Here is a 15,755-nt window from a genome sequence, read left to right on the forward strand (position 1 = left end):
TCATTTCAATTTAATGGGAGGCTTTCCATTTTTTCAGAGAGATTTTGATCAGGCAGTAGATGTTTGCTAGTTGTGAAGATTCATATTGTAACTTCCTCAAGGCAGAAACTTGGCTACAGTGTTTCCCTGAAATTCTACGGGAATGTTTATGATGCTGTACAAATTATAATTATGATGATAATTATAAACAGATTGCAGCACAAACTTCATAAATGTGATATGCTTCAGAAAAGATTTCAAAAGATCAGCATTTCACAATCCCTGGTAGCCCATAAATAGAGACTCTCCATCTCCTGTCTATTTTGCAGTTTTTTCTCTCCAGCAACGTTGAGTTCCCAGGCAAACTTCAGCCATGAAGATTGTCTACCTCCTCTTTGCTGTCTTTTTCCTGGTGCTGCAAAGCTCTCCAGGTAAGATCTTAATGAGATGAAGGGAGAATATAGAAGGACATTTGTGAGTCTGTACTAAGATTTCTAAACATTTTTATCATAATTTTTCCAGCTTTTTTTTTTTTTTGAAAGAGTTGTATGGTTTTCAGCAGATGCTTGACATTTAACAGGAGAATAGTCCTGGAGTGAAAAAGGTGCCTTTAATGTTCCTATTAAGATCCAGTCAGATTTGGCTGAACTATGACCTGTCAAACTATCACCAACATTCTACCTAGTGGAGTCCTACAAGGATTGGTTCTTGCCCCCACACGAGTCAATCTTTTTATAAAGGACCTGAAAAAAAACCCCATAAAAAAAACACTTATAAAGTTAGCAGTTGAGAAGAATTAAAGGACAGGTCACTCATACAGAGGGATTTGGATCACTTGGTAAGAGGGGAACAAGTTAACAATCATACAGCTAAATCTAAATGTATGGATCTAGGAACAAAGAAGGATGGCCACAGTTATAGGATGAGGGACTCCATCTTGGAAAGCAGTGACTCTGAAAAAAGTTTTGGGGGTTGTGGATGGATAATCAGCTGAAAATTGCTAAAAGGGTTAACACATAACTCGTATGCAGAAAGAGGGAAATCCTGAGTAAGAGTAGAGAGATTATTTTACCTCTGTATTTCACACCTCCAGATGTGATCATTTCTTGAATACTGTGTCCAGATCTGGTGTCCACACTTCAGGGAGAACGTTGATCAGCTGGAGAGGGTTCGGAGAAGAACCACAGGAATGATTAAAGGATTAGAAAACATGCCTTATAGTGATAGACTCAGAAAATTCAATTTCTTTAGCTTAACAAAGAGAAGGTTAAGGGGTGACTTGATTACAAATTCAGACTGGAAACGAGATGTAAATTGTTAACAGTGAAAGTAATTAACCATTGGAACAATTTACCAATATATTCTTCATCCCTGACAGTTTTAAAATCAAGAAATATTGGGGGGGGATTCCTAAAAGATACCCACTAAGAAATATTTTGGGGAAGTCCCTTCAGACTAGATGATCACAAAAGTACTTCAGTACCAGGAGGAGTCAACATGGTTTTGCAATGGGAAATCATGCCTCACCGATCTCCTAGAATTCTTTGAGGGGTTTAACAAACATGTGGACAAGGGTGATACAGTGGATATAGTGTAATTAGACTTTCAGAAAGACTTTGACAAGGTCTCTCACCAAAGGCTTTGAAGCTAAATAAGCATTCATGGGATAAGAGGGAACATCCTCTCACGGATCGGTAACCAGCTAAAAGATAGGAAACAAAGGGAGGAATAAATGGTCAGTTTTCAGAATGGAAACAGGTAAGTAGTGGTGTCCCCCAGGGGTCTGTAATGGGACCAGTACTGTTCAAAATATTCATAAGTGATCAGGAAAAAGGGGTAAAGAGTGAGGGTGCAAATTTTGTAGATGATACAAAATTACTCAAAGATAGTGAAGTCCAAAGCAGAGTGCGAAGAGTTACAAAGAAATCTCAAAAAACAGGGTGACTGGGCAACAAAATGGCAGATGAAATTCAATGTTGATAAATGCAAAGTAATGCACTTTGGAAAACATAATCCCAACTATACATATAAAAAGATGGGGTCTAAATTAGCTGTTACCACTCAAGAAAGAGTTCTTGGAGTCATTGTGGATAGTTCTTGGAAAACATCTGCTCAATGCACAGCGGCACTCAAAAAAGCTAACGGAATGCTAGGAACCATGAGGAAAGGGGTAAATAATAAGACAGAAAATATCATGATGCCTCTATATAAATCCATGGTATTCCCAGATCTTGAATACTGTGGCAGATCTGGTCGCCCCAACTCAAACAAGATATATTAGTATTGGAAAAGTTACAGAGAACGGCAACTAAAATGATTTGGGCTATGGAACAGCTTCCATATGAGGAGAAATTAAAAAGACTGGAAATGTTCAGCTTGTGTCCTCGTCCTCTGGCCTAACTCAATGAAAATACCCTTTGGTCAAGGGGATTCAAATGTTTGGATTGAAGTGTTTGGCAACCTTCACTTGAGATAACAGGCTCTGTGCATATCCTTTTCCTTTGATGAAATGACAGACTTTCTAGGAGCTTGTGTTGTCCAGGATGGTACTGAACAGTACGAGATGCATATTTCTGGGGGACGAGGCTGGGACTGGGAGTTTGCTGGTGTCGCTCTGCACGATAATTCAGGAGAGTCTTGCTGGAAGTTTTCCTATAATTCTGATGGGAGTGACTTTACATGCTAGGGGCTGTGCATGAGCAGGACCAGAAGTGGTTGCTGTCACAGCAGAACAGTGTAGGAGGCATCACAGGTTGGAGAACTGAGGGAATACGGCTGCTCGGTGGTCCAGATTGTACCCTGGGGAATGTCACGGTGGATACTTTAAGGAAAGCACAGCTAAAATCTAGTTTAAAATAGTCTAATATTAATATTCTAAAAGACATATGGACCACATTCTCATAAGGACCAGCCTGTCTGGAATGTCTAACTTGGCAATTGGTCATTGAGTAAGTATTCCCAAGTGCTGAATCTTCACAAGAATATCTGTGCTGAGTCTCACAGACAATCAGGCATTCAGACTGCAAGGGACTGGTTTAAACCCTTCTCTTTCTAAAAGTTCCAGCCACCCAATCCAGTGCTGAGCTGGTTCAACCCTGCTCAGCCAATCAGTATGTAGATACTGCTTAGTACATCAGTGTTTGGAATCAGAAAGAGTCCAAACCATTGCAGCAAAACCACTGCCCCACTATTAGAAGTTGGTGATGCAGGCAGCTGCCCGCTTTCCATCCTGTACAGCTGTGGGGCTGTGAAGGACTCCCATGCTCTGTGCTATAGTTCTAAAGCCTGCAGCCAGAAGGCCAGCAGATCTGCTGAATTAATTCACTCTGCTCAATTCTTAGTGGCAGCCTTTGAACGGGCAGAGAACTACAGACATTTATATCTTATCAAAGATTGCGTGCAAGGGGGCACAGGAAGATCTCTGGGCTGACGTGGTCTTGTCTCAGTGAACTGGAAATTCAGCTAATGGGAAATGCCTGTCATGCTGCAGTCACAGCTCCTGTTTACACTTATGTGTGAATGAAAATCAAGACTCTTCTTCTCTGTGCAGGATTCACTCAGTTTATCAATAGCCCCGCTCTTTGTAAACGTGCTCGAGGCTCCTGCCGCCGTATATGTTATGGCAAATACAGACTGATTGGAAGCTGCGGTTCTGGGCAGAATTGCTGTAAAAGGAGAGCGGTAAGTTCAGGATGCCACAAGGGAGACATTACTGTGTAAACAGAATATCTGTGTCTCTCCTTTCTATAACTGCTGTTTAATGACCTTGCAGGCTCAGAGCACACGGCACAACTCTGGGACATGGGACAAAAGAATCTTTTGTGCTGTCCGGATACTGGACTATCTGGGGTTAACAAGTTAGAGTTAGCGGAATCTTATAGCTGCTTTACTCAGGCTGCCTATGGTCTGTCCACAACCCAGAGCAGCCCAGAGTCTCCATCGTGCTCAGTGCTACAGAGCTTGCCCCTGTGAGACCCAGTAACACCCAGCACCTCCCCAGGATAGTGCTTGCAAGGAGGGCAGAATAGGGGCAATTCTGTGAGCCAGGTATTGCTCCTGTATTGCAGTTTCTCTCCCCAACCTGTTTTGAAGCCCCTCTGGCTTGCCAGCATGGCATCACACAGACAGGGTCTGTGGCCAGTCTGTGGTGAACGTCTACATTGGTGTTTCATTTAAGAATACGGAAGACAATGGGGAAGGACTAAAGTATATTTCCCAGGAAAGAGTATGGGGGATGTATCATTGTGTAGCACCTATGAGATCAAAATGGCTGCTCTTTCGAACATTAATGCTTAATTTAGAAAAAAGAAACGTGTACAAGTGTGGAGCTATGTTTCGGGGGGGGGGGGGGGGTTGTCGTATCCCAGTATAAAATGATCAAATCTATCACAGAAAAATTAGAATAACTAGCAACACGGCTTCTGACTGACGCTTAGACTTTTAAGCCTTTCAAAAATGTTATGTCACTCTTCCAGTCACTGACGGAAGGATCCTATTTTCAATATCTACCCAAGGACACAGTCAAGAATGGTATTTTCCTGGGAGCACTCACCATAATGACAGCTGCCAATCTGATTCCATTATAACCCCTTTTTCTCACACACTCATCCTTTTCTGGAAAGGTCTCCTTTCTGGATATCATTTCTGAATTTGAAAGGCCTGCACTCCTCAGACTGAAGGGAGTTGGTAGGACCAGTTATGAGTCTCTCTGGCAAGAAGAAAAAGTGGCACCTTAAAGACTAACACATTTATTTGAGCATAAGCTTTCGTGAGCTACAGCTCACTCCATCGGATGCATACAGCGGAAAATACAGTGGGAAGATTTTATATACACAGAGTACATGAACAATGGGTGTTACCATACACACTGTAACAAGAGTGATCAGGTAAGGTGAGCTGGAGAGAAAAAATTACCAGCAGGAGAGAAAAAAAACCTTTTGTAGTGATAATCAAGGTGGGCCATTTCCAGCAGTTGACAAGAACATGAGGAACAGAAAGAGAGCAGGGAGGCTGATCTGACAAAAAAAAATGGCTTTAAAATGAAGCCTGTAAAAGCAAACTGAGAGGAGCTTAGAGAATAACTGAGCAGAGGAGAATTTGGGAGCCCTACGTGAAAGCATCTGAGGGGAAAAAATGGTTACTCAGCCCCTGAGGAAGCATCTCTATCCCAGAGAGTATTTGTGTTTTTCTTTTTAATGTTATTTTGCCCCAGATGGGGGAGGTTTTGGTTCATCAGGGGAACTAAACCACCGACCCAACAGGAAAAATGGAGGCACTGGCCAAGTCTGATGATGAGAAGGTAAGCTGCACTCACACAGTATGGATATAACCATGATTTTCCCATAGAAAAAAAGGTATTTTCAAATCATTCCACTCAAAAATGGAAGAACAATTAAACTCAATTTGTGGCATGGACCTCCCTGCAGAGTCCCTCCAGAATGACACAGTGTGAAAAACTGGAAATGAACACAGTGATGAACATGTGAGGATTTCAGATAACCAGGTGCTTTGCGGTATTCTTGGAGCTGTGTTAAAGAACATCTGAGTCCAGATGCTGCAAACATGAGGAGCCATGTTGAGCATAATGTTGCCCCTGTGTGTTTTTGTGGGACAGAGGCGATTTTGAGCACATGTGTGAAGGCAGCTATGCCATCTGGGACCAGGACTCTGTGGTTTGAACCAGAGACCTCCGGAGCTAAATGCGCAAGTATCTTCAGCTTGAACAAAAGAGCCAGTCTCTAGATGGAGCCTGTAACAGACTCACAGCCTCCACCTAGGGGAATCTGTAACACACACTGACCAGTGGGTCACGCACGTATATTATCAGATGCGCTCACTCTGCAATACAATTCAATAAGCACTAGTGCACTTTAAGGACTGATGCTACGTTCAGTCTTTAAGGTAGCTCAGCACATACTTGGAGCTTTTGCATTTCTCCTTTTAGAATTCTAGAGCAATTACAAACCTTGGTGACTTCAGTGCTCGCGTTGCTCCGAATTTCCTTTTACTGGTTTAAACATCATGTTTCCTCCAGTTAAGTTAACTTGGTCTCATTGCTTCTCTGTAGCCAATTCTATTCGTGTTCTTCTTGTTACCTGCTGGATCTCCCCATAACCTGTACAAGGTGCCCAGCATGCTCACATTAGTGTCGCAGCAGGGACAGGACTCAGAGAGGAAGTGGGGAGGGGTGAGAGGCTTTCCCAGGCAGCGTGGGCTTGTTCTCTACATCTAAACTGCTACAGTGACCCAGCAACACCGCTGCAGCTGAGCCAAAGCGCTGCAGTGGAGACGTTACCTGCAGCGAGGGGAGGAGTTCTCCCATGTGTGTAGGCACGGCCCCTCCCCCGGAGGTGCGTCAATGGGAGAATGCTCCCATCAACCCAGTGCTGTCTGAAGTGTGCATAAAGTACCAGAGAGGCCGTTAGGGGTAGGAGATGTGAAGATAGGAGCTCCATGGTAGCACCTGCCCTGCTACTCACCTGGCTGCTTCACTGAGCACCTACAGAGATCATCATCAGGTAGGGAACTGCCATGCGAACAGGGTCAGGCTTCAGGCTTACATGAGCTGGCAGACAGAATAGTCCATGCATTCTTTAAGAATAACTTATTTATCCTCTAATTAAATATTTATGGTTTTAGTTTTTAGGTATGGACAATAGTATGTTTGAGAGGAAAACTGAACATGGACATGAGTCGCGGTGTTCTACGTCTTACACGATTTTGGCTTTATTTTTCTATCTATCATAGAGATCATCAATATTTTTAAAATTCACAATTTTGATTAATTTCCCTCAATGGAATTTCAAATTTCAACTTTTTTAAGAAGTTTGATGAACATTTCGATGATATTGTACAGGATATTTCCAGCCGTTTTTATATTTATTTTGCTGGGGTTCTTATTTTCATCACCCAGCGACTTAATTGTTTGTGGTTGTCACTTTAACTGTGTAGACTGTTCATAGGAAGGACTTTTGTAAGAAAATGAGAATCTGCCTCCTTTACTGGAGAGTTGGGGCAAAGGGAGGGGAGATCCATGTTCAGAAGTCCGGCATATTTACTTCAGAAGTCAGGTGGACAGCCAGTACACATTTAGATATAATAGATAGATTGAGTCTGCTCCGCAGCCTTAGCTAAGGGGCACTTGGCTTTTAGCTCATGCGGTAAGAGGCTCATGCACAAAGCTCCAGAGACCCCAGATTCAATCCCGCCAGACAGTGACCAAGGTCTGTTGGTGTTTCATATACACATACTATTCAATGATGGGGAAATTCCTGCTCTACCTTGCATTTGAAATGGAATGTTATATTGTCCTTGTTTTAATGGTTATAAACATAGAATGTGAGAGTTTCTTCCCTTTTTGCAGTGAGTGAGCGATGGCAGCAGAAATTGTCAATGCAGGATCGCTGAGAATCTGGCAGGCGGCGCCTTGCTTCTAAAATCCTTGGATGCTTTTAATCTGGGCTGCAAAGAATCTCGCAAGCTGGAAAAAACCCACAAGGGAGCCCTTGTGTCACCCCTAAGAGCTTGTTCTTCTCTCTTTAATAAAAGTAGCTGGTTGCTGTGGTGCATTGCAAACAGGCCTGTGAGCGTTTTGTTTGGCACACGGGGGCTGTTTTGGTATGTCTTTCCCACAAATATCCCTTCCCTCTTTTATTTTAATGAAATATAAATAAAATAAATGGTCCCTGCCATATGTTAAGTCCACCCAGGGGTGTTCCTAGACCAGGCGACGTACATATTTATCAATTTCAGGGACCTCCCCTGGATAAATCTTTTCCCTTCCCTTGGTCCTTTGACAAAGCCATTTGGTTGGTGGGGTTGTCCGAGGAACTGGGTTCCGTCCCAGCTTGGCTGTACAGTGTGCAACGCCCACAGCAGTGGTCCACGTCATGTGGACCCTCCCTCTGCTCCTCTCACCTCCCAAACCTCCCCATCGTGAGCAGGGCCGGTTCTAGGTTTTTTGCCGCCCCAAGCTCAGGTGGGCCTGGGGCTCACAGATGGCGCGGGAAGTGGAGGGAGTGATGTCACCGTCTCCCAGCGCCTGCAGGGGCGTGTGTCGTCGTCCTCCCCCGGCCGCACAGAGACGCTCCGAGATAAGGGGTGGCACAAGGCAGCGCAGCCCCCGCTCCCTGGCAGGACTCGCCCTCTCCTCCCCAGGGAGCGATTGGGCCCTGGCACTTCAGCATCCCGGGGCCGGGGCTTCCCCTTCCCGCTGCGGCCGGGGGCACGGCGCCCTCACCCCGTCTAAGTGGCGCAGCTCCCAGAGCGCAACTGCCCTCCCCCACCCCAAAAAAAAGGGTGGCCGGAAGGCCGCCCCTGGAAACGTGTCGCCCCAAGCACGTGCTTGCTTTGCCGGTGCCTAGAGCCGGTCCTGATCACCAGGTCCCCTTCTCTTGTGTCTGAGCTTCCAGACCGTGCCCTGTGCAGCAGGCTCCCCTGCGGGAGCCAGAACGGCAGCGCAAACCCCAAAGACCCAGGATTAGAAACCTGACTAAACTTTCAAGTGAGGGTTTAACTGAGGCAGCCACATGGGGTCCTCCCATGGAGAGGGAGAAACAATGGAGCTCCCAGCTGCTTTGCCATTTCTGTGCAGCAACAAGGTGTTGTTACCCCGGGGGCACCATTTAGGGAAGGCCTCCCCCGCTCCCAGCTTCGTACCAGATTTGGGTGAAGTGTGCAGCGGAAGGGAAGATGCTGCCCTTCCTGCCCCCAGCCCCGCTGCCCTGCTCCGCTGTTGTTTGGAGCCATGTTTCCCTGCCCCCCACCATGGGGCCACCACTGGCATCGCTCCTCACCTGCTGAAAGGGTGTTCCCTTCCCCCCGCCCATTGCGGAAGTGGGTGGCCAGCGCACGCCCCTCACCCTAGGCACTGACCCGCAGAGCTTCCCCCACTGTGCCAACTAGGGACTGAGCATATGGCTGGCCCCTCAGCAGCAGCACCCCCTTGGACACAGCCCCTCCCTGCACCCTGAGCTACACCCTCCCAGCAAACATTCCCTAGCTACCCCCTCACTGCACCCAGAGCTATATCCCTCCCTGCCTCTGGAACTATGCCCTCTCTGCACACAGTCCATAGCTATCCCCTACCCGCACCCTGAAAACTATGCCTCTGCCTGTATACAGGCCCTAGTTACCCCCTGCCTGCACCCTGAGCTACCTCCCTCCAGGAACACAGCCCCTAGCTACCTCCTGCCTGGCCTCTCAAGTTCACCCCCTCCTAGCACCTGAGTACCTCCATGCCTGCACACAGCCGCTAGATACCCCCTGCCTGCACCCTCAGCAGTTTTCAAACTATTTGAGTTGACCCCACCACCTTATATGCAAAATCTAGAGTTTTCAGGTACCTAAGTAGCCCCAGGAATCATGATTAATGTTCAGCACACCAAGATCTGAAATGGTGCCCCTGAAGTTACCCCCAGCTTTTCTCCACAATCCAGCTCCTTCTCTAGGTGCTCTTTCCTCCTGCCCTGCGCCCATGTCTTCCTCACAGCCCTTACGGTGAACGTTTCAGGGATCAGCCCTAGAGGGACTTGTCTTTATTGGGAAAAGGCATTGTGTGAGAAAAGGGGTTAATGTATGAACAGGGAAGACTGTGCAGCCAGGCTAGAGCAGAGGACTGGGACATAGGAGACCTCAATTCTGTGCCTATCTCTGGCCTGTTGGGTGACCCATAGCCCTGCCCCAAGAGGAGTTTGACCAATTAGGGCAAGTCTTGGGGCAAAGAGTGACATGTAACATGAAGTAAGAGGTGGCATGTGACCCCCTTTAAAAACTCGTCCCACTCATCCCTTAATAAATATTATTTCTGTTTTCGAAGAATTACTGCTTGTGTGCCTATTCTTGATCGCAGGGCTGTATCCATGGCCTTTCAAGGAACAGCAAGGCTAACGTGCTCTGGGGAGCCCTCTGTATATCAGAGACAAGCACCCTGGTAATATCTTGGAAATTCCTAGTGGGCGGATCATAATCTTTGTTACGGGTTCAAATAAATTCTAAATTAAGGTTTAAAATTAAAAGCTTTATTTTTAGGTAATATAATTGGCTTGATATAATTAGATCCAAACCTTCCGGTAACACCATAGGACCACCCCACGAACAGGTTTGAGATATGAGGGAAATCTTTTGGGTGGACTGACCCATCCAGAAGAACTACGGGATGTGTTTGGGCTTTCATGTGTTCTTCTACTAAATGTTGTTGCCTCCACTCGACAGTCAAGTTGCAGGATGAAATTTTCTAATTGGGGGAAAATAGGTATTGAAAGAGTTTGTCAGGATCCCCCATGATGCTGGTATTCGGTAGGTTTGTTCTTCAGCCAAATTAATCCCACAGGGAATTTTATAGCAATTTATACATTTGGCGCTTTCATCACCATCCGGTCATCTTGCACTAAGTCATTAGAATACAGTTTTAAAATCTGGTCAACAGCATTGTTACTATGATGGAAGGAAAACACACAGTGATAGCTACAGGTAGGAGTATGGGGCTTTTGTAATTGTCAAGCATGGAACATAATGTCCGCAGCATTTTCATTTAAAAAAATTCATGCTGCTTCTAGGAAACAACGAGCTGTTTGGGCAGTGTCCGTATGACACAAATAACTCTCTGTGGTAACTCTCCCCCAGCTACGAGGTGAGGCAGTGTTCACCCAGCTGGTTTTGTGGTCCACATGATACAGACAGTGCCAGGGCCACCTGTACTTTCTTTTAAAAATGAGTTACTGATATAATCCGCAGTTTATAACCTTTGGTTTCATCACCCATTAAGCAGAAGGCGACATTACTGTTTGACAGTTTTATTTTCACATCCATACTTGTCAAGGCCGATTTCCCACTCTGGCACTCCGAGTGCAGGAGGTGGGGGCCCGCAAGGATTCTAAAAATTAATACTGGCCACTCCAGGCTTGTTTTAAACTCCCAGGTTACAGCTTCTCTCTGACCTTGGCTTGGTAAACAGAGTGCAAACACCTCTGCAGGGCTGCCCAGACTGCCCCATTTCATGCTGCCATTAGCTCCTCTATCTGTACCTCCACAATACATCTCTCTCCTTCAGTTTTGCATTGACAGCTGTACAGATCTGGGGAAAACATTATCCATAGAGCATCTTTGTACTGCCTCCTTCCACTCGGGGCTCATCCCTGCCTCAAGAGCCCCTGTGTAATCCCCACCTGTCCTCCATAGCACCCTAATCTCCAGTCTATGCCAGATCCTCCGTCTCCTTCCCTCCACTCCAGCCTTCACACCCCCAGGTCCCCTTATCTTGTGCAAGAGCTTCCAGCTGTGGTCGTATCCATCAGGTTGCACTGGCAGATATTTAACGATGGTATCAGACCTTTCAGCATACACACGGGGCCTCAGATGTTTTATTGTCTGAGGCCTGATTTCAGGAAGATTGATAAGACTGAAAAGAGAAAGATTCACCTCTTTGTGGAGCATCAGCCTTCAAGTAGGAACCTGCTGTTTCATAGCGCAGCCTGCTGGATTTTAGAGACAATGCAATGTAAACAATCGCGGAAATATTACTGTCTCTGCTTTGTTAAGGATGTCATTAGCTTTCTAATTCAGACCTCCCCTCCACACCTCTAAATAGCGCAAAGGGAAACCAAACTGTCGGAAACTGCTGATATGTGGCCTAATGCCAGGGTATCATTGTGGGAAGTCTGGGATGGGATTGGATCGGCCATTGGTAGGATGTGACAGACTGAAATATTGTCAATTTGTTCTAACCTTTATGGAACGTCACAGGTCTGATTCTGATTTCCCTTACGACAATTTTACACTAGTATCGCTAGACTCACTTTAGTGGAGAGACTCTTGATTTACACTGGGAGCAGTACCACCTTTCAGACCTTAAAACAGTGTGCCCTGATGTCTTTTGTTCTCAATCTGGCTTTGTTCTGGGGAATCTCTCAGAGCTCCCTGTGGTCCCATGAAAACTTTGTGATGTTTGATATAAACACCCACACACAATATTTACATTAATTGTGAGGTGAAAGTAAACTCAAAGTGCTTGTCTCTGTTACAAATTGCAGTGGGGGGGAGAGATAGCTCAGTGGTTTGAGCATTGGCTTGCTAGACCCAGGCTTTTGAGTTCAATCCTTGAGGGGGCCATTTAGGGATCAGACGCAAAAATTGCTTATTAGTCCTGCTTTGAGCAAGGGGTTGGACTAGATGACCTCCTGCGGTCCCTTCCAACTGTGTGATTCTGTGATTGGTATGACTGAAAACCAATTAATTTAAATCTTTGCAAAACACTCTGTGGGCACCCTTATTTTTGTTCAAAGAAAGGTCTATGCCCGTAAACATAGATTACATGAGTAAGGAACTGACTTCAGTTAAATCAACACAGATCTGTTTAGAATTGGATCATAAAGAAATATGAGTGTCCACACCATGTTTTGCACCAGTTAACTACATAAGATTTTAACCAATTTAAAGTTGACCTGTTCAACTTGTTAGATGGACAAGCCCTTAAATGAAAAAAAAAACTGAAACAGGCTTGAATGTGTGGTTCTGGGTGTATGTGTCTCTCTAATTACATCTAGGGATGTATAGTTACCACAGTGGGATGGGGGAGTTACCTCAATGCATGGGTAGCATAGTGCTGAGGTAATTGGCCCTTCACTGAAGGACTGGCACAGGAGATGGTGCCGGGGGTTATCAGAGCTGGAAGGCAGCAGAGATTTGGGGCAGCCCCATGCAGCCTGGATAAGGCTACTGTAAATTACAACAGCCACCAGGGATGTTCTAATATATGTTGGGGCTGCAATGACCCTCAGCTAGCCCAGAATCTGGGTCAGCATAAAGACAACTTTGCCCACCTCGTGGTGGAAAGTGCCCTCATGGCTAAGCCTCCAGGAGGGACAATAGAGACCTTCGCCCTGAGAGCTCACGGTACATGTTTGTCTATGGAAACAGAATGAGCCTTCCCTCAAACACACTCACGCACACCTTCATCCTCTCCCCAGTCATACAGTAAATTAACCAGCTCAACCCACATAGCAAGCCTTTTGAGGTTTGCAAACCCCTCCCAGCAACCTGCCCTGTGACTGTCCAAAGATACTCATTGCCTTTCTGTAGCAAAAGTATTTAATTACTAAGCAGCCATCCCACAGACCTGAGTTTGCATTCACTGCCCATAGCACCTCCTAGCATCAGATTGGGGTGTTTCCAGGATCTTCACTACTAGCACAGCTTGCTGGTAACCTCTTTGGCCTGGTGATGGCCTGATTCTGCTAGGACTCAGTCCCTGGATAAGTTGTGTCTAGTCAGGACCCTTTCCTGGGTGACAAGTCCCAGCACAAAAGTTCCTACCACTCCCTTATGAGATATTCCAGCCTCTCCTTTAATCTTAGGGTTCAGCCCCATCCTGGGCTCAACAGTCCTAACAGGGGGCTTGTGCACCCAGGGGAACCGAGGTCTACCCACTGCTCTGAGTTCCAGCCCAGGGACCTGGCATTAAGCAACTAGGTCTGCGCCTTCAAATGCGCTGCTGTTTTCCTGGCCACCTCCCTTCCTACCTCACCTCGGGCTTGTGCTTAACACAGCCTATCCCCTGCTTTTCAGGCCCCTGGCTTCTCCTCCTCTGCTGGAACACCGACCCCTCAGGAATGGCTCTCTGCCTTTTCCCATTTCCAGAAGCCATCAGATGGATTAATTCCATCCTTGTGGTCTTGGCCGGCCGGCCGGCCGCCTTCCCCAGGCCCTACCTGACAGGGAATCTACCTACTCCCTTCTTGCTTCCTCCTGAGCTGTTCTTCCACCCTTATGTAGTCTTTTCCTGACCCTTTCACAGCTGGGATCACTAATCATAATTAAATTCCCATATCAGGACCAGATGAGCTGCTAGGTCACAGGCAAGATCACTGACTCTAATATAAAACAAATGGATTGTTTATATCTTTTTAATTATTAGTTATGATAACATTTGTGTTTAAAATATGCAGCTTTGTATGTGTGTGTGTGTTTGTGCATTTTTGAATAAAAAGCTAAAAGAAATGCCTTTACAATTTAACAAGTATTTGCAGTTAGCGTAGCCAGCTTGCTGTTGCTACTACTCAGTTTAAGTCCTAGGTGAAACACAGAAGCCTCATCTGCTATTTGACACGTTTTCAAGGCTTAGGACTAAGTTAGGGATGTCTATGACAGTACTGTAGACGACGAGACCTGTTGTGATTTTCCATGCTGCTCCTCATGCTTGGGAAGAGGTCCCCCTAAACATCCACAGAGCACTTCATTATCTTCCTCCAAATGGCGCCACAAAACTCTCCTAAGCTGTGAAGCCTGCAACAAACTTGACAATGGTTAGGCTGCTGTGCCGAAACCATTGCCTATCATGCTGGCCAAGACTGTTTCGTTGTACGCCCGCATGAGTCTGTATCCATCTGCTGTCTCTTCCTTACACTTAGTTTGTGCAAGACCCGTCTTTTCCTCTGTGTGTGTACAGCGCCAAACATAATGGGGTTCTGGTCCATGCCCTGGGCTCCCGAATAAATAATAATAATAATAAGATCTAAGTTTCAACGTCATCAGAATTGTTTTAGTTTTTTTAAAACGAGATTTCATTAAAACTGAGTGTTCCCCCAGAAAGTTTCCCTGTTGATGAAACAGCAGTCTCAAAAGGAAAAAAAAATGTTCCATACACAAATTTTGGATAAGCTGCTTTATTAATAAATTCCATATTTTCTGTGTCACCATTATTACTGACAAGGACCTGCCTGGAGGAAATATCCTTCCAAGGGTTAAATGAGATTTTTTACATTGATATCAATGGGGCCAGGATTTCATCCCAGGTAAGCTTCTACAGCTGACTGAAGTCAATGGAAAGAGTCCCTTTGACTTCAGTGGGCTTTGGACAATGCCACATAGTGCAAAGCCAAATTCAGAGAACAGCTCTAGCTGGGATGTGCCTTGGCAGCAGGGCCTGTGTTTAAGTATCTGTTTTACACACTTGTTCCCAATGTTGTGTGTGTATCTACAGTATTGTCCTTGTCATAAATATAAAGGGAAGGGTAAACCCCTTAGAAATCCCTCCTGGCCAGGGGAAAGCTCCTCTCACCTGTAAAGGGTTAAGAAGCTAAAGGTAACCTCGCTGGCACCTGACCAAAATGACCAATGAGGAGACAAGATACTTTCAAAAGCTGGGAGGAGGGAGAGAAACAAAGGGTCTGTGTGTCTGTCTATAGTCTGTCTATATGCTGGTCTTTACCGGGGATAGACCAGGAATGGAGTCTTAGAACTTTTAGTAAGTAATCTAGCTAGGTATGTGTTAGATTATGATTTCTTTAAATGGCTGAGAAAAGAATTGTGCTGAATAGAATAACTATTTCTGTCTGTGTATCTTTTTTGTAACTTAAGGTTTTGCCTAGAGGGGTTCTCTATGTTTTTGAATCTAATTACCCTGTAAGATATCTACCATCCTGATTTTACAGGGGGGATTTCTTCATTTCTATTTACTTCTATTTTTATTAAAAGTCTTCTTGTAAGGAACTGAATGCTTTTTCATTGTTCTCAGATCCAAGGGTTTGGGTCTGTGGTCACCTATGCAAATTGGTGAGGCTTTTTATCCAACATTTCCCAGGAAAGGGGGGGTGCAAGTGTTGGGAGGATTGTTCATTGTTCTTAAGATCCAAGGGTCTGGGTCTGTAGTCACCTAGGCAAATTGGTGAGGCTTTTTACCAAACCTTGTCCAGGAAGTGGGGTGCAAGGTTTTGGGAAGTATTTTGGGGGGAAGGACGCGTCCAAACAGCTCTTCCCCAGTAACCAGTATTAGTTTGGTG

At 45.5% G+C, this 15,755-nt stretch overlaps 1 long non-coding RNA gene across 1 annotated transcript; it reads left to right on the plus strand.

Annotated features, from left to right (window-relative positions):
- Positions 1–295: 295 nt before the first annotated feature.
- Positions 296–7,554, plus strand: LOC311517321. Its single transcript, XR_014710661.1, has 3 exons — positions 296–410; positions 3,530–3,660; positions 7,343–7,554. It is a non-coding gene; the product is annotated as an uncharacterized lncRNA (long non-coding RNA).
- The last annotated feature ends 8,201 nt before the right edge of the window (positions 7,555–15,755 follow it).

This window comes from Lepidochelys olivacea (assembly GCF_965140295.1).
Source record: "Lepidochelys olivacea isolate rLepOli2 genome assembly, chromosome: 3".
Classification (NCBI taxonomy): Eukaryota; Metazoa; Chordata; order Testudines; family Cheloniidae; genus Lepidochelys; species Lepidochelys olivacea.